Consider the following 20,292-nt stretch of genomic DNA (forward strand, 5'->3'; position numbering starts at 1 on the left):
CAATATATATAATGTGCAATAACAATAGGAGGCTATACAAAAACATCATATATATTTTTTCACAATATGGTTCTTAAAAGGCAAATAATCAAACTCTGACTAAACTGGTACTGACAGGTCAAAGCTTTACAAATACTGGGGACTGGAAATAACCAAAAGGGCCACTTATGTCTTTTGACTTCACCTATTACCAAGTAAAGCTCTCAGGGATCCACTGGCTTTCTACCTTTGATTTTAATCAACGCCAAAGGAAGCCCCAACAGTAAAACACACACACAGTGCTACTATCAGAACAAACCCACCTGGGAAAGTTAGAGCAGAGCAACTAAAATTACCAACAGGACTGAGCTGTTTCCTGAAGGCCAAACCCACTACCACCACTTTGCTATGCTGCACACATTGTAACTCAGTGGAAAGCAAAGTGGAGCTAAAAATGGAGTGACACAAAGGTTCTTTAAAAATACAAGACACAGGGAGAAGACAGAAAGAGCAGTGGTAAGGCATGCAGCAGAATGGTACTGCAAGGGGGGAGTGGGCAAAAGAAATCAAGTTCCCTACTTTCCAAAAAAAAAAGAAGAGGGGAACAGATGAAAATGGCAGTGAGGTTTTAGCCCCTGCTAAGGTCCTGATGATATCCAGCATGAGTTTTAAATGGGAGATGTCTCCAAGCGCTCCAATAATCCAGCTGATATGAGGAAATTCCTCAATGCTTTGTAAACGCTTGTCGGTAGCTATGGTAAGGAAACCATGACGACCACCATGAGTCAACCCCCCCAGCCCTCTGTCTTCACTCCCCATCCTCATCTCTCTTTTATAAAGCTCTTCCACAGGAACTCTTGAGTGTGACCACAAAGAGGAAAAGGGGGAGGAGAGCAGCAATAAGGGTGAGAGAGATACAGAGACACAGTTGGGGGGTGGACTCAACTAATGAGCAATATGTAGTTTAAGGCAGAAATCCTGGGACTGAAAGAAAAGTTAGCTGGACTAAGAAAGATTAAAAAGCAGCAAAGAGTTAGAAGAGAGGACCTGCTCTTGACATCTTGTGATTATTAGGCTTGTTGCTCAACCCATGCAACTTTGTTATTGCAATTTCCATTAAGCTATCTGACAAGCACCACTTTAATCATTGCTGAGCCTATGCATAAACCAATGAGTAAAGAACCACTTTTAAGTTATTTGATCGGGAACATTTTTCCAATCTGCATTCTGTAAAGACAATAAAGATTTGTAGAGAATGATAGTGAAAGAGAGAGAGGACTCAGCTGTTTGCAAAGCATCAAAACCCTCAAAAAAACATGAAGAAGTCTTGCTCAAGACTACTGATAACAATAAAGCATGGTTGTCTGTTTGTTATGTTTTTGATCAACTTGGACAAACTATTTGATAAGACTTGGAAAGAATTTTGATTCAAAATAATAATACAATAATACCCAAAGTTAGTCAATATGTTTCATAAACAGTATGAAGGGATATGAATAAAAACAGACCTAAGTATGCTTGAATGAAACTAAACTGCTTCGAACTTCAAAAACATAACCTTGGCTATGAAAAGGAAGTGGCAATAAATACAAAGAGCTCCGAATGAAAATGCTGAGCTCACTGCTCACACAGACACAGGAGTCACATCTGGTGAAGCATTTCCAAAAAGAAGGGAGACCATTCATTCCCACAATCACACAAGCTATTCCCACAACTAGCAATGATTTCAGACCACTCAGCTTAACACTGCATCATACTACAACTTAGGAACGCTTTTTATGAAACATTTTATTTTAGCTTTATCTAAAACAAAGTGTAGTAGTTTTAGTCAAAACTAGAAATTCAGTTCAGTTTATATATAATGCATCAATTTAAAATGTCATCTTAGGACACATTTAATTTGGACAAATAAAGTTCAGTTCAAAACAATACAACTTGTTACATATACAGATTGGATTCAATAGCATGCAGTCTAATCTGATCCTAACTGTAATACTTCAGTATAATTCTGATTATAATTGGTCAAACTGATCTATGTAAGGAAGCCAAGCCAAAACCAGGCGACTAAATGCTTGACCAAGTCTGATCAGTGATTGGTCGGTCAGAAATAAAAAGTGCAATCGTTTTCCTAGTGAGTGAAAACAAATAATTCATACGTGCTAAAAGGCTGCGCTGACAACACTGCGGTGTGGAAGTCTTTACTGAGTGAAGAGAACTGAGTTAGCATTTTGCCATGAGGCAAAAAGTCAGTGAGGCTTCTAAAAATGAAGATAATGCACAAAAGCCTTAGAAAGCATATAGGAAGAACTAGTTTCTATAGGGGCATGTGAGGTGTTCATTCAAGATTGGACATTGCAGCTATTAATGCCAACTGCACTAATTATAACAAACAACAGTATAACATGATAAGAACAGTTTAAAATGTCAGTTCTGGGGGGCACAGCGTGGGCCAGTCAACAGAGCAGATAAACCATATATGGAGGCCACAGTCCTCCATGCTGCCTTCCACTGTTCAACTCCACTCCCCGGGGGATTTACTGCATGCCTTCACTTTTCTTTTTTCTGCCCCATTCTTTGTCAGCCAAGTGGGGAAAAAGGGGAAAAAAAAGTCCACTTGTGTATGCAATAATAATGCAATAATCGTGTCTTTGTTTTGATAAAGCAGTAAAATCTTGTTGTAGAGCTGTGTAACACAGACTGCTCCTTCTCGCACACATGGTGGGATGTCAGTTCTGGTCCTTACATGAAATTGTAAAGGCCCATTCACACAAGAGCTTATGGTCAGTATAAATGTATGAATGAACCACTGATTTGACAATTTAATACATAACAGTAAATCAGACAATTTTCCTGTAAAATATTACATTGGAAACAGGTGCTACTTAGTTTGAACTAGATATGGCACAGCTCTACATTTTGAGGTGTGCACAGTGAAAAGAACATTTTATTCATAGCAGTTTCTTACTACTATGAACAAACCCAAAAGTGGGTCCCGGGCATTTGCAAAAAAAAAAAAAGTCTTGCAAGTTCCCACAGCTTACAATAGGTGGCGATAAATTCCCCTATTGTGAGTTGACACCCATTGTTTCACACCATAAAAGATGACTCGCGACATTTTTTTCCATTCCGTTTATTGACCATTACGGACATTACGTGCCTCAAAGTGTAGCACGTACAGTGTTACCAGGTGAGAAATGTAGGATTATCTTACTAGAGACATAAAATGATCGTATTTTGAGGGAAATAATCGTACACTCGTCATAACCAAAGTAACAAGTCTGTTGATGTATTCAATAGCGTCTAACAGGCACTCACAGCTTTGTGAAATCAGTACGGAAAGGATTTATCAACATCTGCAACCCCACAGTGCCGGGCTCTGCTTCTTCTTTTCTTTTCCTCAATCATGGGTGGGCGCAGTGGACTATTCAGCCAATCATGGCCGTTGTTCTGAGGCCAACGCATCACGTCACTCGTAGGTCACATTTAGAAAAACACGATTGGCTGGAATTTCCAGCATTTGTTTCCGAATCCGGACACAGATGCCTTCAGGGTTCACAAAAAAACTCCGACAGACTTTAGCGATACGCTGATGATGACTGTTTACAACCACACATTCACGGAATGGTCAAATTATCGTACATTTGGCCTTTTTTAGGAATATTGATTGTACATCGTACAGAGAGCAAAATTATCATACAAATACGATAATTATCGTACACCTGGCAACACCTCATGAGGAGCAGCAACCCAGAGAAACGCTAGTTGAGATTTAGAAAAACAGAAATGGAATTGGTTTGCCGAATGCGACAGCTGCAGTGTGGGAGCATTTTGGATTCAAACCGAATGACCGTGGTGAACCACAATTAACCTGTGCCAGCTGGTATGTCACATTTGTTGTAAAACAGAAACAACTAACATGCATCTGCATCTAAACCACAATAATGCAGTTTTCCCAGTTAGGGGAAAAAAGCTACAACCGGGCCGTCTTCCCAACAGTCCACAATCACTGGAGTGTTTGTTTAATCTGCCAGACTAAAGTAGCTACAGATTCGCATACGTCCTGTTGAGGCATCTGCTCTTATTCAAATTAAGTGCTTTTGTTGTTAGTTTGCACTTTTTGTTCATAAAACTGGCAGTGTTGTCTGTTTTCCCTGTCTAAGCCAAACGATTCCTATTTTTTGGAGGGCAATTTTGTTTATTGAGTCTTGATAATTAATTTTATTTTATGTTTTTGGTTATTTATTTATTTTGGATATTTAAAATATTTCCAGTTCCAGTGTTAAATGTTATTCAGAAATTAAAGTTTATTGATCTTGAGAGGGTGTAGCTGCTTGCATTATTATGCCGTTATCATTATATTAGTTGAAAATGGTCTCCAAACGACAAGATTTTTGTTTATCGCAATCATTTTTGGGACAATATATCTTCCAGAAAAATGTGTTATCATGGGAGGTCTAACAGACTATTTGAGATGCTGTTTTCCTGAGAAACAAAGGAGTGATGACTAGATGCGCTACCCCTTCAGAACATGGAAATCATTACGCTGCTAAGCAGCAAAGAGAGTCAGCATGTGGACCTATCATATGACGCATGCTAAACTTTGTGTAGGTTAACATGTAAGTTCTGGTGCTGCATTGTTTTTCACAGTGAATATCCTCCACTTGGCACTTAAGCAGTAAAACTCCTCTAACTATTCAGTATTACCCATCTCTCCGAGTGCAGCTTCTCAGCTCTGATTCTAATTGCTACCAAGTATAAAAACCAAGGCATATGCCTTTATATTGCAAATATAACTTTACCTGACTAAACAGAGTTCTAAAGAGCAATGACGTGTAGTCATTCCCCTTTTACAGGGGTTGGACAATGAAACTGAAACCCCTGGTTTTAGACCACAATTTATTAGTATGGTGTAGGGCCTCCTTTTGCAGCCAATACAGCGTCAATTCGTCTTGGGAATGACATATACAAGTCCTGCACAGTGGTCAGAGGGACTTTAAGCCATTCTTCTTGCAGGATAGTGGCCAGGTTACTACGTGATACTGGTGGAGGAAAACGTTTCCTGACTCGCTCCTCCAAAACACCCCAAAGTGGCTCAATAATATTTAGATCTGGTGACTGTGCAGGCCATGGGAGATGTTCAACTTCACTTTCATGTTCATCAAACCAATCTTTCACCAGTCTTGCTGTGTGTATTGGTGCATTGTCATCCTGATACATGGCACCGCCTTTGGGATACAATGTTTGAACCATTGGATGCACATGGTCCTCAAGAATGGTTCAGTAGTCCTTGGCAGTGATGCGCCCATCTAGCACAAGTATCGGGCCAAGGGAATGCCATGATATGGCAGCCCAAACCATCACTGATCCACCCCCATGCTTCACTCTGGGCATGCAACAGTCTGGGTGGTACGCTTCTTTGGGGCTTCTCCACACCGTAACTCTCCCGGATGTGGGGAAAACAGTAAAGGTGGACTCATCAGAGAACAATACATGTTTCACATTGTCCACAGCCCAAGATTTGTGCTTCTTGCACCATTGAAACCGACGTTTGGCATTGGCATGAGTGACCAAAGTTTTGGCTATACCAGCCCGGCCGTGTATATTGACCCTGTGGAGCTCCCGACGGACAGTTCTGGTGGAAACAGGAGAGTTGAGGTGAACATTTAATTCTGCCGTGCATTGGGCAGCCGTGGTTTTATGTTTTTTGGATACAATCCGGGTTAGCACCCGAACATCCCTTTCAGACAGCTTCCTCTCGAGTCCACAGTTAATCCTGTTGGATGTGGTTCGTCCTTCTTGGTGGTATGCTGACATTACCCTGGATACCGTGGCTCTTGATACATCACAAAGACTTGCTGTCTTGGTCACAGATGCGCCAGCAAGACGTGCACCAACAATTTGTCCTCTTTTGAACTCTGGTATGTCACCCATAATGTTGTGTGCATTTCAATATTTTGAGCAAAACTGTGCTCTTACCCTGCTAATTGAACCTTCACACTCTGCTCTTACTGGTGCAATGTGCAATCAATGAAGACTGGCTACCAGGCTGGTCCAATTTAGCCATGAAACCTCCCACACTAAAATGACAGGTGTTTCAGTTTCATTGTCCAACCCCTGTACGATGTAATTCAAAGATAATGATCCATCTACATGACAAACAGACTGAGTCAACACAACCTGTGTTGAAATGTAACACAGAGAATTTTCCCAGAAAATACATAATTTTAGCATGCACTGTTAAGAGTTTTCGTATTTCGTTAAAATGTTTCTTCAAATTCCTAACTTGTATGCCAAGAAAAGTCTTAAACGTCAATGCTGAGAACAACATGAACAAGTGAACATTTAAATGGCTCCTGTAACCTTTAAATATTATTCTACAGGGTGGAAAAAGTGTTAGATAAGCTTTAAATACATGGCAGCAATCCTATATTTTTTCTCTGTAATTTATCATTTTCACCAGAGGCACCAGAGGAAGTGACACAACCCTGGGTGGGCAATTTATGTCATTAATGAGTGGGTGGCAATGTGTCATGATGGGACATAAAACAAACTGGCTGCTGCCAACCTGTATGTACTCATCCTTTAAAGCCCAACCTTAAATAGTGAGGTTGAAGTGTGCCAAATCATTGAGTTGGAGGAGGGTGAAAATATAAGGGCTTAGAGAAGTCTTTCTGCTTCATGTTCCAATAAGGTTAAAAGTCACACAAATTCCCCACCAGCAGCTCAGAAAGGCACAAAGGTAGGACACCGCAGGAGGCACATTACACTGCTGCAAAAACCAATACACAGGAAAGTCTGCTGTTAAGAGCCAGTCTGTTCTGCCTCGAACACAAAGACAACTTCATAAAAGTCCGTATTCAAGTTAAGTCTTTGAGCCTCATTTGATGCGAGCAAATCTCAGAAGAGCACTTAAACACATTACAGCAGCTCCTCTGTTGAAAAAATACCCGAGTTTCAAAAGCTGCGCTGAAACAATAAGAGACTTTAAAACAAACATCATGTCCCACAATGTGCAAGTAATACCACAGTTCATCATGTTAACAGCGGAGATAAAATCTAAACCTCTGTCACTGATACATCAAACTAGAACAGCACGCAATCGCAGAAAAACACATACAGATGTTCAATTAAAAGCAGGAGCCCACAGTCTTGGCTCGTGTTTGCACCGGCCCACATTGTTTGCAGAGCAACAGCGGTTGCTAGTGGCAACACCGTCCACTCCCGTTTCTAGGAGCCTGTTGCTACGCAACCAACAGAATACTTCCCAAACCAAACAATGCCATCCCCCCACCTGAATTCTCCATCTCACGCCAAGTAGAAACTTACAACAATAAATACTATGTAAGCTGTTAATTTCAGACGGCAGGGGGGCCAGGGGGGCAGACTTATTTTAATGCTGGAGCCACATAGAAACATACAGACTTGATACCCGCTGTGCATGTCTTGACCATGTCTTGATAAAGTTAGTTACTTTTGCAACTATGTAGTGGTCAGAAGAAGGAACAATGTTTGAGTCACTTTACACCCTTATCCTTTAAAAAAATAAACATGCAGAGTTTTTTCTACAAAGATGTTTTGTCAGATAAGATGACAAACTACTTGGCAGTTTCTTTTTTTAACTCAGAGAAAACTCATTTCAAACTAAGGCAACACTTGTTGCTTAAACTTGTTGCTTAAAAAAAAAACATTTATGAAAGGCAATTGCCTCACACTGTGAAGGTTTACTTTTCACTTTCTCACTCATGTAAAAAAAACCATCAAAAAGCAACAGGTGTGATTGAAATTTAACATCTGTTTTCCATTTTTGCAATCGATTCATATACAAATATTTTACAGTTATTTATCTTTATTTTTAGTTTGAAAAACAATGTGCTCACAAATGTTTGGAAATCATATCTAAGGCATACATGCTCACACAAAGAGCAAATTAAGATATGATGAGAGATTTCCACAGTAGAAGCTGTTCTTCAAGCCTGTCTCATTAATTCATGGCTAATCCAATCAAAGCAGCTCTTGGTGTCTGCAGATGGCAGAGCTGGGGGAGGGAGGTGGGGGCTGACAGAGAAAAGAGGCACCGACCGCTGCCTCTGATCCAAGAATACTCCTCCCCTCCCCACCGCTGGTCATCAGCACAACCTGTCCACTCTGTCACTGTGTGCACTGCAGACCTGACAGCCGCAGAGAGAGAAAGATCAAACTGCTGCCATGGAGATTGTATGTTCGCCACCTCCTCCCCCACACCCTACCTCATCTAACCCTTTCCAAATTTCCACTGCCTCCTACCTTCATCTGCCCTCTACCCTTATCCATACCATATGATGTTGTAAGATGTGAGACTGATTTATTAAAATTCCACAATTTAAGTCTAGAACATAAACCAGAAAAAACAACAGAAAAGGAGGGGGAAATAGGGAAGAGATGAACACAACTGGCGATGCTATCAGACTATATTAACGCGTGGGCATTCCTCTTCATCACACTTATTTGTCTGATGTCAAGCTACAATAATGATACAACAGAGATATACAGAGAAATCGGCTGGTGACCGGAATTGGCAAATTTCCCGCTTGACTGGCCCTGATCGCTGATCACACCTGTCGGAAACTAAAAATTTGATCTGGCTCTGGCAACACTGTCTAATGTGGAAGTTGTTACTGAGTAGACAAGGCTGAGGCTCTTTTCTGTATCAGTGGAGTGATTCAAATGAAATTGTGTATTTTCCACCATTGGCTTGTCGCTCAAGCAGTCAAAAGAGTAAGTCACAGATAACATGAAGCTTAAAGAATTACAGCAAAGTCGTTCCCTTTTATCGTTTTAAAATATCGTACGTGTCTCATGCCTGTTGGATGAGGAACGTTTGTAGAATATTACAATAAATGGATGAATGATATATCAATCTTACACATTAACAGCACATCACAACTTTTTCTGAAATATTAAGTTTTATTTTGAACAGTCTTTTATAAAAAGAAATTCATCATCTTGCAATATGATGAAATTACATAATTTATTTAAAAGTAGATTTGCTGAAATGTTGAAATTTATTTACAGAAACCTCTGTCTTCTAACCTGGAGATACCTTTACAGTACAGAAAAAAGTATTTTGTTCTTTATCTTGCTTAAGTAAAAATAATAATCATTCAGAACTGGCTAAAACAAGCAGGTCCGAGCTTTACAAAACCAGTAAATCGGCCACAAGATCACAGACAGGTGCAACTTTGTGCCGCATAAAAACACTTCTCTTTGGTGTCTTCGCTGTATACACTTTGCTGAATAAGTCTAAAATCCAGAAATTAAAATACTATTGCTATCTGAATAAAGAAACTCATAAAAGGTCTGTTTGAGAAGTAAGACACAAAAGCAAAAACTGAACAAAGTGTTGTGTTTTTTACCTGGAAAGCAAACTTGGAAATGCGTTTTGCAAAGATGGCCTCAGATTCTAGCAAGTTGTTGCTTTTATCTTCTCTGTGTCTACCAATTTTGCACATATAGAGACTAAAATCTTTCATTCTTCCTTGAAGAATAGCTCAATCTCAGTTACAGTTTATACCGACCATCTGTGAACAATTTTCAAGTCTTGCCGTCAATTATTTGTCAAAACTTTGACTAGGCCATTCTGAGAGATTATTATGCTTGATCTAAACCATTCCACTGTAGCTCTGGCTGAATTGTTTAGGGTCATTGTCATACTGGAAGGCAAACCTTGGGCCCAGTCAAGTCTTTAGCAGCCTTTAAGAGCTTGCTCCAGAATTGCCCTGTATTTAGGTCCTTCCGACTCTGACCAACGTCCCTGTTGCTGCTAAAAAAAAAAGCATCCCCACAGCATGATACTGCCACTCCTGAGTTTTATTAGTCAGAATGACTTAAGATGGTGTTTCCATAGTGAAGTTTGGCATATAGGCCAAAAACCCTAAATTTGGCCTCATCTGATTGGTTGTGATATTAATTTCTAACTAAATCCTGCTTTACACTTTCCCAAAACTCCATCACTGACCTGTCTGCTGTGTTGCTTGGTCTTCATGCCGCTGCCTGTTCTCTTATGTTCACAGAGCAGCTGTATTTATACTGGGATTAAATTACACACAAGGGGACTCTCATTACTAACAAGGTGACTTTTACAGGCAAGTGGTTGTCCTGGATTTTCTTTAGGGGTAATCAGATTAAAATGGGCAGAATACAAATGCACATCACACTTTCAGATTTTCACTGGTTAAAAATATTTAGTTTCTTTTTTTCTACTTCTTAATTATGCACTTCTTTAGATTGGTCCATCACATAAAATCTTAATAAAATATGCTTGAATCTGACAACCTTTGCGCTATGAATATTCTTTATGGCACTGTAGATTGTAATAATACCGTTGTGAGAACAAAGATTACAATTTATATCACATTTTCTCCTTTTTTCAAATTCTATAGTCTCATTTTTTGTAAATTAAGCACAAACTTGCTTGTATGATAATTGTATGATAATTTAGAAGAATAAACCACTAACTGCTCATGTGATAACTGCTAGAGGTTGCTTTTTTGGTCCACATTTGTTGATTTTTGTTTGAAAATATTTTTAACAGGGAACAAAATTCACATTTAGATCTAGGATGCAGGAAGAGAAAACTGCTGAAGTAAATCCACATCCAAATTTAGCCTGAAAGTTGTTTTTTCCTTAGTATCCTTTGCAACTGCTTCCCATCTAATACTTGGCTCAAAAGGTTTCAGTAGAAACACTAATGTAGAACTAACAGAAAAACTACCACCTCATAATTCATTCTGAGTCTCATTCGTTGCCAACCAGCAAAAACAGAGCTCACCAAAAAGATTCATCTTGGATTTGTTTAGACCTTTGAGGCAGGTTTATACGAAGAGTTTTTTCACCAAACAGCCAAATCTTAACTAGCCCCTAACTCTACAAAAGAAAGGAAAAGTGGGGAGCAAATAGGGGTCTGCAGCTATCTGCCTGAACTCAGGGAGGGGGTGGGTCATTGTAATGCAAATCTTGGTGCTTTGTCTTCATCTTGGGGCAGGAAATTTAATTATCAGTTGTGTAGCCATGAAACAAGCAGGTGTAATGCGAGGTATGTAGCTGATGACACATACACTCAGACAGAGGGTACAGACTGAAAAACATTTCATTTCACAACAGGTCTCAGCTTGTTGCCATTGCACGAGGGCGAATCAGTGACTGCATTTTCTGAGAAAACAACAAGAGTTGTTTCTCCGTTTCCTAGCAGCGAACAATTCTGCACAGTTTCCAAAATCTTTTCAGATGGACTTAAAGCAAGAGATACAGTTTCGCTTTAACAGATAACTTTACATCAATCAACAGACCAGTGACTTGTGAAAATTATTAAACTGTTTCATACTGTGTGTACTAATGGTACTACTAATCTCTATTTAACAAGCCCCCACGAGGAATTCTTCTCTCAGCCCTTCTGCTTTGCTCCGTAATTTCCTGACATGCCATGACTTGAGTTCTGCAACAAACCATTAAAAGGATCTTAAAATATGACAAAGACCTGTGCAAAAATAGCCAAGGAGCTCACTTTCCAAAGCAAGAGGTACGTGGAACTCTATCCAATGCACAACAGCCACCAGAAGCAAATATGTTACTATTGTGGGGATGGGCTGATTTCATGTGTCAAATTACATGAAGGTTTAAAAAAAAAAAAACACTGCTAAACTTTTCCAGTTTCAAGTCATTTTAATGGGATAGAAGAAAAAATGCAAAGGTGACCACAGTTTTCTGGAGCTGTTCAAAGCCCAGAATAACTTAGCACAGACACCCCCCACCTGTTGCTACACATTGCTCCTCAGCTGGCTGATTAGATTATGAAGAAGTTTAAATATTTGTTCCTCACATCACATTATGTCAGACATTTGTTTTAAATGTTTATGTCAATACCATGATAACATGAAACTGTTGTATTTTTACTCGAGGTTAAGAATCTTATTCATTATCCCTAATATATGGTGGACTGGAAATTTCTTCCTGAGGGCAACAGAGGGTCTCATCAAAATAGCTAAATACAGCAAAGGCAAACCCTGACATAACACACTTATGAATGCACCCAGAAATTTCACACACACATTGAACATGTGACTAAAAGCTGTTAGGTCACCTACTGCCCAAGAGACCTCTGCAGCTGTTCTACTGCTTGCTAAACAGTACACACAGGGATTCATCAAACATTTAGAACATGAGTAACAGTTATAATGCAATCCAACAAAAAGATCTGTATTTAGAATGCCAAGGTGAGCACTAAGGCTAGGGCAGAAGCTCGTTGTTGTGTGAAGTTACAAACCAGTCTTGTGTTTAGTGCTAAAACACAGAATGATCACAGGCTAATAAAGCCAGAAATATTCCTCAAATTATAGAAGATAACAGGACACCTAAAACAGGAGGTTGGAAACAAACACAGAATTAATTGTGCACTTTTCCACCAGGTGCTTTCTATAGACTTTTTCTGTCAGACCTGCCTCTGCAAACTAAAAGGTATGCAGTCCAGCCACAAGGAGGGAGATAAAATATACCTGATCTGGACATTTCACTCCTTGGCCAACCCTGACCCCCCCACTCTTTCTGTGCCTTCTGTGCTTTTGTGTATCAAGTTGCCATGTAAACATAACAGTGTCATGCTCAAACAGGGAGGTGGGGCTGGTATAGTTTCAGCAGAGTCATCATTATTACCACTGTTATGATTTGGTGTTATTGCTGCTGAGAGGAATGTCCAACTAGTCAAAGTTTCTCAATTCAAAACAAAGCTTTACATTTTTCAGAGTTTAAAGGAACTCAATTATGTAGCTGAATGTATCCAAAATAATTATAATCATTTAAATCTAAAGAACATTTACTATGATCTATATAATCATATCCAGAATTGTTGAACTAGTTTGACATAAAAGAAAACTGATTAGTTCTGATTCAAGTTATACCTAAAGATAAACCGAGGACATTGGAACATATCGATGAAAGTAATGCCCGATCATGCAGTATATAAGTATATAAGACAGGCAGCGTAACCAGAAACTTTACCCTGCATTTTAAGTCATTCAAAAAAAAAAAAAAAGCTAATACAAACTAAAAATCCAATCTTCAACGCATCATCAAGAAACACCACCAGATCGCATTGAAAACAACACTGGTCAGTGTGGAAGGCGTTACTATGTGAAGAAGACTCAGCTACTTTCTGTATCAGTGAGGCGTTAACAACAAAAAGCCTCTTTTCTAGGGAGGCATGTTGGCTGTTCATTCATGCTGCTATAATTAGGCATCAGATGTTACCAGATAACAGGAAGCTGATGGTACTACAGGAAATTTGCTCGGTTCTATCTTTTTTTAAGAATATCTTTCTGACTGTCATGTACCATGCTGGATCTGGAAATGTTGGAAGTCTTTTGGAAAACTCCCAGTTCAGATAAGAAACTAGTACTTCTACAAAGAATACAAACAGAGACTGTTGTTGGCAATACTAAATCCCACTAGGTACACCAAGTGCTAATATGAGATGCTAAAGACAGTTTAAAATGTCAACCCTGTAATCATTTTCTCTTTGAAACGTTTTCACATACATGGTGTGACATCACCTCTGATCCAAACATAGATTAATGTATTAATGATTGATCACAGAAAGGCTGCTTAAGGGTTAATCCAGAACAGGAGTGCCTCTGGTTATTTGACACATGTCACTTGCAGTCAGTGACACATGTTGAATGCTTCCAGTTGAAGTGTGCTGAGACAAAAGAGGATAAGGATGGTTTGGCCATAAGTGTTGACGCTTCTGAAAAGAACAGACTCGAAAATGATTGCTAGATGTTTGCGCCTTGAAGCGTCCACCGACAGTGTTGTTTTGTTTAATAGGGAATAAAAGTGGCATAGCTGTTAACTGGTGGGCCAGAGTGCGTCACATTGACACTGCTGTACAGCTACAATAAATGAATGAATGAGTTAACGACATTACACATAACAGTATATTTGAGCTTCTTGTTCTCTTAAATATTAAGTTGGAGATTGCTGTTATTTGTTTCAAAAGAAATTTTAAGAAAAAAAAAGGATTATTTTAGGGTTTGGCATCTTACAACAAAAACTTAATGGGTTATAATTCATCTTGTAAAGGAGATATACTATAATTAACTTTTTCAGATTTCTCATAAACTGCTGTATTTTAAAGAGCTCTGTAAATATGGCCTGTTGGGGAAAAATTATAGTTCCATTTTTACTATAAATGTTTTTAGTTAAGACAGTTCAATTTATTCAGAATGTATGGACAATTCTGCTTTTACTTGAACGGCATAAAACATAAATAACCGAAAACCTAATGGTTTTTCAGAATGATGCGCCTCCTGAGAAAACAAGGCAAAATCATCTTAGGAAAAGAGGTCTTGCAATTTGTTGTAGAAAATGTCTATATAATGGCAAATAAAAATGTCAGGGGATCTACTTTATCCAATGTTTCTCTTTAGAGTTATGGCTGAGATTCAGATGGATCTGCAGCTCTGCAGATGGATAAAATAGCTGGCAATTGAACAAAGAAAAATGTGCAGCTGAGAATAACTTGCCCATTAACAATCAACTTAGTTTAAGGGTTTATTTAATAAAAATAATAATAATTGTTGAAAGACGCATGTCTAAAGATAACTCCAGTCACTTAATATTAATTGACTGGATGACTTGAATAATAAGGACTTTAATCACAAGACTACAAGACAGTAATATATATATATTTAAGAATCCTCATGCAGTGGCACCACCTAGCTGTAACACATCATGTTATTAAAGTCAGGTCTGAAATACTAAAAGCAACCTAACTTTGTAGAGCACCATCCCAGATTTTGATTTATATCATTATGAATTCTGATGAGGGACCATTTAATTTTGACAGAAACCAACTAAAGCTTAGGTGTCTCTGACGTCGCTTGGAAAAAGTTGAAATATATTAGAGCTCGGCTTGTTAATGATTAGTTCGTTTTAGGAAGGGAACTATGAGTAAACCACAACCCAAAACATCTGCAGTGAACGTTTCGTTGAATAAGTTTGGACGTAGACTGTAGCGAACCGTTGGCAACAGTTTTAGCAGCAGAACCAACGGTGCTAAGGCTAGCTAGCTACTCTTCCACCTGTTTAAACGGCTCAAAAAACGAAATCAACGGCCGACGTTTCACCGTGTCGTCTCCAAAAACCCCCAACAACAATCCTCAACAACTCTACCCACGTTTAAACTCGCAGGTGAACTTGCTCTCATGTCGGCAACCGAATTAGCATTAGCCGTCGTCTACTATACGTTTATCCATCCATCCATCCATCCAGCTGGAACTGAGCTGAAGGAGCGATCACGTCTCGGTTTGCACTAAACTACATGGTAGCAACAAGTGTGAAGTGTTGAATTAGTTCGGAGTTGTAGTCACATATAATCTATGTTGAACGCAAGCTGTTGCAGAAGTTGGAATAGATCCAGAGCGAACATGAGAAGCGAAATGTTGTCGCTTAACGAAAAAGCTGTTCGCAACTTGGGGCGGATGCCAGAAATAGGAGAAAGTTACATTCAGGAAGACGCGCTCGAGAATAGACATTTCTTCCTCCCTTTAAATGAAATTAGCCTCTAAGTTTTATAAACATAAAATCACCTTTGCCTTGAGAAAAGTTCTGCCCTGGAACTGCTCTCTTTCCCTCTCTCCAACTCACTCGGTGACTTCCAGATGCTGCTGCTGCTGTTGCTGAGTGTTGCGCGCGTTGGCAAGTAACTGTCTCCACGGCTACAGTCACTATAGCGCGGCGGGGTCTCAAGGCAACTGTTGCTACCTTCGAACGCTTATGTCAAGGGCCTCACCATGTGAGGGAGGAGCCAGAGGGAAAAGCGCTCCGCCCAGTTAGACCAGGCTGTTAGTTCAAATTAGGCCGCTAGGGGGTGCTGTGGTCGTGGGAAAACGGCGTAATATAGGATATGCTAAATCATATTTTGTAGGGTTATTCCAGGGCATTCCAGGAGTTCAATTTATTTAAGTGAAACTCATATTTTATAATGAATCACACACACAGTGAGATTTTCAAGAGCTTTATTTCAATTCAATTCAATTCAAAAATACTTTATTAATCCCAAAGGGAAATTAAATGTTGTTATAGCTCATATTATGTAGGTTTCTTCAAAGAGCCGTTGTAGATGCTGATGGCTGTGGGCAGGAAGGATCTCCTGTAGCGCTCCGTCTTACAGCAGATCTGAAGAAGCCTCTGACTGAAGACACTGTTGTTGTAGGACAGTCTCATGAAGAGGATGCTCAGGGTTCTCCATAATGTTCTTCATTTTATGAAGAATCCGTCTTTCCACAATGATCTCCAGAGGTTCCGGAGGAGTCCCCAGAACAGAGCCAGCCTTCTTTATCAGCTTGTTGAGCTTTTTTAAGTCCCTGGCTCTGATGCTGCTTCCCCAGCAGATGACACTTTCCACAACAGACTTATAGAAGATATGCAGCATCTTGCTGCAAACACCAAATGACCTAAGCTTCCTCAAGAAGTACAGTCTGCTCTGTCCCTTCTTGTAGACGGCTTCACAGTTGCATCTCCACTCTAGTCTGTTGTCCAGTTGAACACCGAGGTATTTATACTCCTCCACCACCTCCACTTCTTCTCCCATGATAGAAATAGTGATTGACTTATTCCTGTTTCTCTTAAAATCTACAATCATCTCCTTTGTTTTAGTCACGTTCAAGATGAGATGATTGTTTCCACACCATGCCACAAAGCGGTCCACCACCATCCTGTACTCAGCTTCTTGTCCATCTCTGATCCACCCCACGACTGCAGAATCATCCGAGTATTTCTGCAGATGACAGAAGTCTGTCTTGTACTGGAAGTCTGAGGTGTACAGAGTGAAATTTGTGTTCAGTTTTAAGACAATGACTTCAAAATGCAACACCTATTTTCACAAAACAGCTAAAATTGTATAAAACACCAATAAAAGTCATTTTTAATACAAAAATCTGTTATGGCCATGTTATGGATTACAGACAGTGCCGGTCATAGTGTCAGTGCCCTTCCCATTTAATGGTTTTCTTTATGACTATTTACATTCTACATAGACTCTCACTGAAGGCCTCAAAACACTGAATGAACACGTGGAATTATATATAGCAAACAGAAAATTGACAAAGAACTTCAAATACTCATCCTCATACTCGTCGTCTTCCGCTTCATCCGGGACCGGGTCACGGGGTCAGCTGACTCAGTAGAGACACCCAGACGTCCCTCTCCCCAGACACCTCTGGGAGAGACAACTTTTGGGCTATGTTTTATATTCAATTCAATTCAATTCAAAGATACTTTATTGATCCCCGAGGGGAAATTAGAATTCCAGTACAACCCATCCAAACATACATCATGACACAAGACATGACATGATACTTCACACTTTATCCTTAGCAGGATACAGTTTGAGATTGCAAAAAAACCTCAGCACAAAGAAGCAACAAGTTTACAAAACAACATTATGCTGGGAACGGTGAAGGTGGTGTGAGGGGTGCATATGTTTATCTTGAGCATGTGTGTGTGTGTAAGTAAGTCCATGAAGCACTGTCACAGAGGCCATTGTCCTTGATGGTTCGTTGGAAGTTCTGAGCAGGTCCACAGATATTTAAAGTTCTTTAAATATAAAACATATTTAAAGAACTTTAAATATGTTTTATATTTTTGATTCCTTAAAGTAGCCGCCCTTTGCTGTGATGACTGAAACATTAACCTTTTAAACCTCTGGTAAGTTCTTTCAAGACTCTTTAGAAAACCATTTCAGGTGACCACCTCATGAAGCTCATGGAGAGAATACCAAGAGAGGAAAGCAATAATCAAAGCAACGGGTTGAAGAATCTAAAATATTAAAATGTTTGGAGTTATTTTACACTTTTTGTTTACTATATAATTCCATGTGTGTTCATTCCTGGTTTTGTTGCCTTTGGTAAGAATCAACAACTTAAAAGTCATGAAAATAAAGAGACCCATTAAGTGAGAAAGTGTATGTAAAACTTTTGACTGGTAGTGTGTGCTGAAGACTGCTGACTCAACAGTTGTCTAGTAGAAGGTCGTAGTCTGCTCAAGAAGGGTAAGAGACAAAACCAAACTGCTAAAGAAACTGGTTGTTCAAAGAATGTGGTACCGAAGCATATTCGTAGAAACTAGAATGGAAGGAAAAGGTGTGGTAGAAAAAGGTGCACAAGCAAAACATTGAGTGAGAATTGTGAAGAAAATCCCATTTACTGTCAGGCTTTTGGGGAGAATTCACAAAAACCCTCAATAATTACCGCACGCATGTTTCCAGGACATGGACTACAATTATATTCGTTGTCCTAAGCCACTCCTGAACAAAAATCAGTATAATTTTACTTTGGCGAAGTAGAACAAAAGGATCAGACTGTTGGGTCACTGGCCCAAAGTAATATTTCATATGGAAATCAAGACTTTTCAGAGAGTGGAGAAGGAAGAACGGAGAAGCGCAACATCTATGTTACTTCTGGTGACAAGCTTTATGGAGATACTGATTTTATTTTCCAGCAGTACTTGATTTCTGCCAATAGTAGATAACCTGCTTTAATGACATCGCAATGCTTGATGGACATCCTTAACACCTCTGCAAAACCACAACCTGATCACCTCCATGACCAACCACATTGATGCAGTATTTCTTGAAACATTTGTCCCAATTACGTATTGAGTGCACATACTGTACATTGTATGGACATACATTTCACCAGACCAAAATATGTGTATGGAAGATCCTTTTGTGGTTTTACTAAATATTCAAATTTTCTGAAAAGCAGAATTTTGCGTTTTTATTTTTCGTAAGCCATTATCATCACAATTAGCATAAATAAAAGGCTGAAATATGCCACTGTGTGCAATAAATATGAGTTTCACTTTTTGAATATAATTACTAAAATAAATAAACTTTTTAATTACATTCTAATTCATTGAGATGCACCTGTTGGGGTTAAAATATTCCACTCAAAGTGGGACATAGAAAACATGTGGAAAGATGGTTTTCAATAATCTTCAAAGACAGATTTCCTGTCATTGCTGAACAAAAGCACTTCCACAGCATGATGCTGCCATCACCCTGTTTCACTATGGGGGTGGTGTGTTCAGAGGGATGTGAAGCATCCTTCCACTTTACAACTGTACACTACTTTATGCCGGACAATCAAATAAAATCCCAATTAAAGTACAGTTAGGTTCTCTGATTGTACTGACTTTACAGACCTTACCTTATAGAAATAAATTTGGACCATATATTTCTGTTTTTTGAATACTTTAATATTTAATTTTGAAATTTACAGCACAAATTGTCAAGGTATACACTGTTTTGCATAACTGTTCTTTTGGTAAAATAAATTAAAAACAGCTTTTTGCATTGTAACGTGAACTTAAATCACAAGAGTATTAAAGTAAATAATTATAAAAAACATATTGCCCCTTCACAAGACTTTGGCAATCCTATTCTGTTTTCACAACGCACATTAGTGCCTTATCTGATGCCTTATCCCTGTCGAGATATGTTTTTGGAATATAGCTTTAGACATGTTTATTTTATACACAAATGGGGAAATGTTCTCGCTAAAAGCATACCTTGACTTCATGTTATTATATGTTTTACCACACGATGGCAGCACATACCTGTACTGGAAAAAAACCAATTGTTAATTTAATCTAATCTCCGTAGATAATCCTACTAAAGCCTTTTAATGAACTGGTAACGCCTGTTCTGTTGAGTTACAAAACGTTCAAATGAAACTAAAGTGAAATCTTACATAAAAAAAAAAAAAAGAAGACACAATTAGAATAGAAATGATTATGAACACACGTTAAAATGAAAAGTACACATATAAAGTCATATACAGTAAGTTTGAATATTATTGAAAAGTTTATTTATTACAGTGTCTCACATTATATATCTTAATTACAGACTGATATATAAATATATATAGTTCAGAGTGGATTAAGGTCCAGTATTGGAGTTTAGTGGGAGTGTTATCTTGAGCTGTAAAAGGGGCAGATGGCTCCAGCAGCTCAGCAGCAGTACTCCTTTTATTTCGTTGGTTGTCAGTTAGAGACATACCTGCTTCAAGAGCTTCTTCTGGCGGTAAGTGATTATTAACACACCATTTATCTGTTGTTGTTGTTTTTTTTAAAACTATATCATGGAGTAAATAGGGGCAGTTAGAGTTTACAGCACACGCTAATTGTTTTAACGTGTCCGTCTGTCGGTTGCTAAGTCTTCTTAGTTAATCATTCAATTCACCAGCTTCATGAAATGTTTTCGGTTAATTTTGTAATCTTTCA

At 38.9% G+C, this 20,292-nt stretch overlaps 2 protein-coding genes across 3 annotated transcripts in view; one reads left to right on the forward strand and one right to left on the reverse strand.

The window, feature by feature from the left end:
* Window positions 1-15,757, reverse strand: part of rfx2 (regulatory factor X, 2 (influences HLA class II expression)) — a 44,259-nt gene extending 28,502 nt beyond the window's left edge. Inside the window, exon 1 of the mRNA XM_047375974.1 lies at window positions 15,597-15,757. The gene's annotated coding sequence lies outside the window, so the exon portion shown is untranslated. The remainder of the gene's footprint in view (window positions 1-15,596) is intronic.
* A 4,198-nt stretch (window positions 15,758-19,955) lies between these two features.
* The window catches only part of acsbg2 (acyl-CoA synthetase bubblegum family member 2), a 28,389-nt gene continuing 28,052 nt past the window's right edge, over window positions 19,956-20,292 (forward strand). For both annotated transcript variants that reach the window (XM_047375882.1, XM_047375883.1), the window contains exon 1: window positions 19,956-20,092. The gene's annotated coding sequence lies outside the window, so the exon portion shown is untranslated. The remainder of the gene's footprint in view (window positions 20,093-20,292) is intronic.

This window comes from Girardinichthys multiradiatus, chromosome 9 (assembly GCF_021462225.1).
Source record: "Girardinichthys multiradiatus isolate DD_20200921_A chromosome 9, DD_fGirMul_XY1, whole genome shotgun sequence".
Taxonomy (NCBI): domain Eukaryota; kingdom Metazoa; phylum Chordata; class Actinopteri; order Cyprinodontiformes; family Goodeidae; genus Girardinichthys; species Girardinichthys multiradiatus.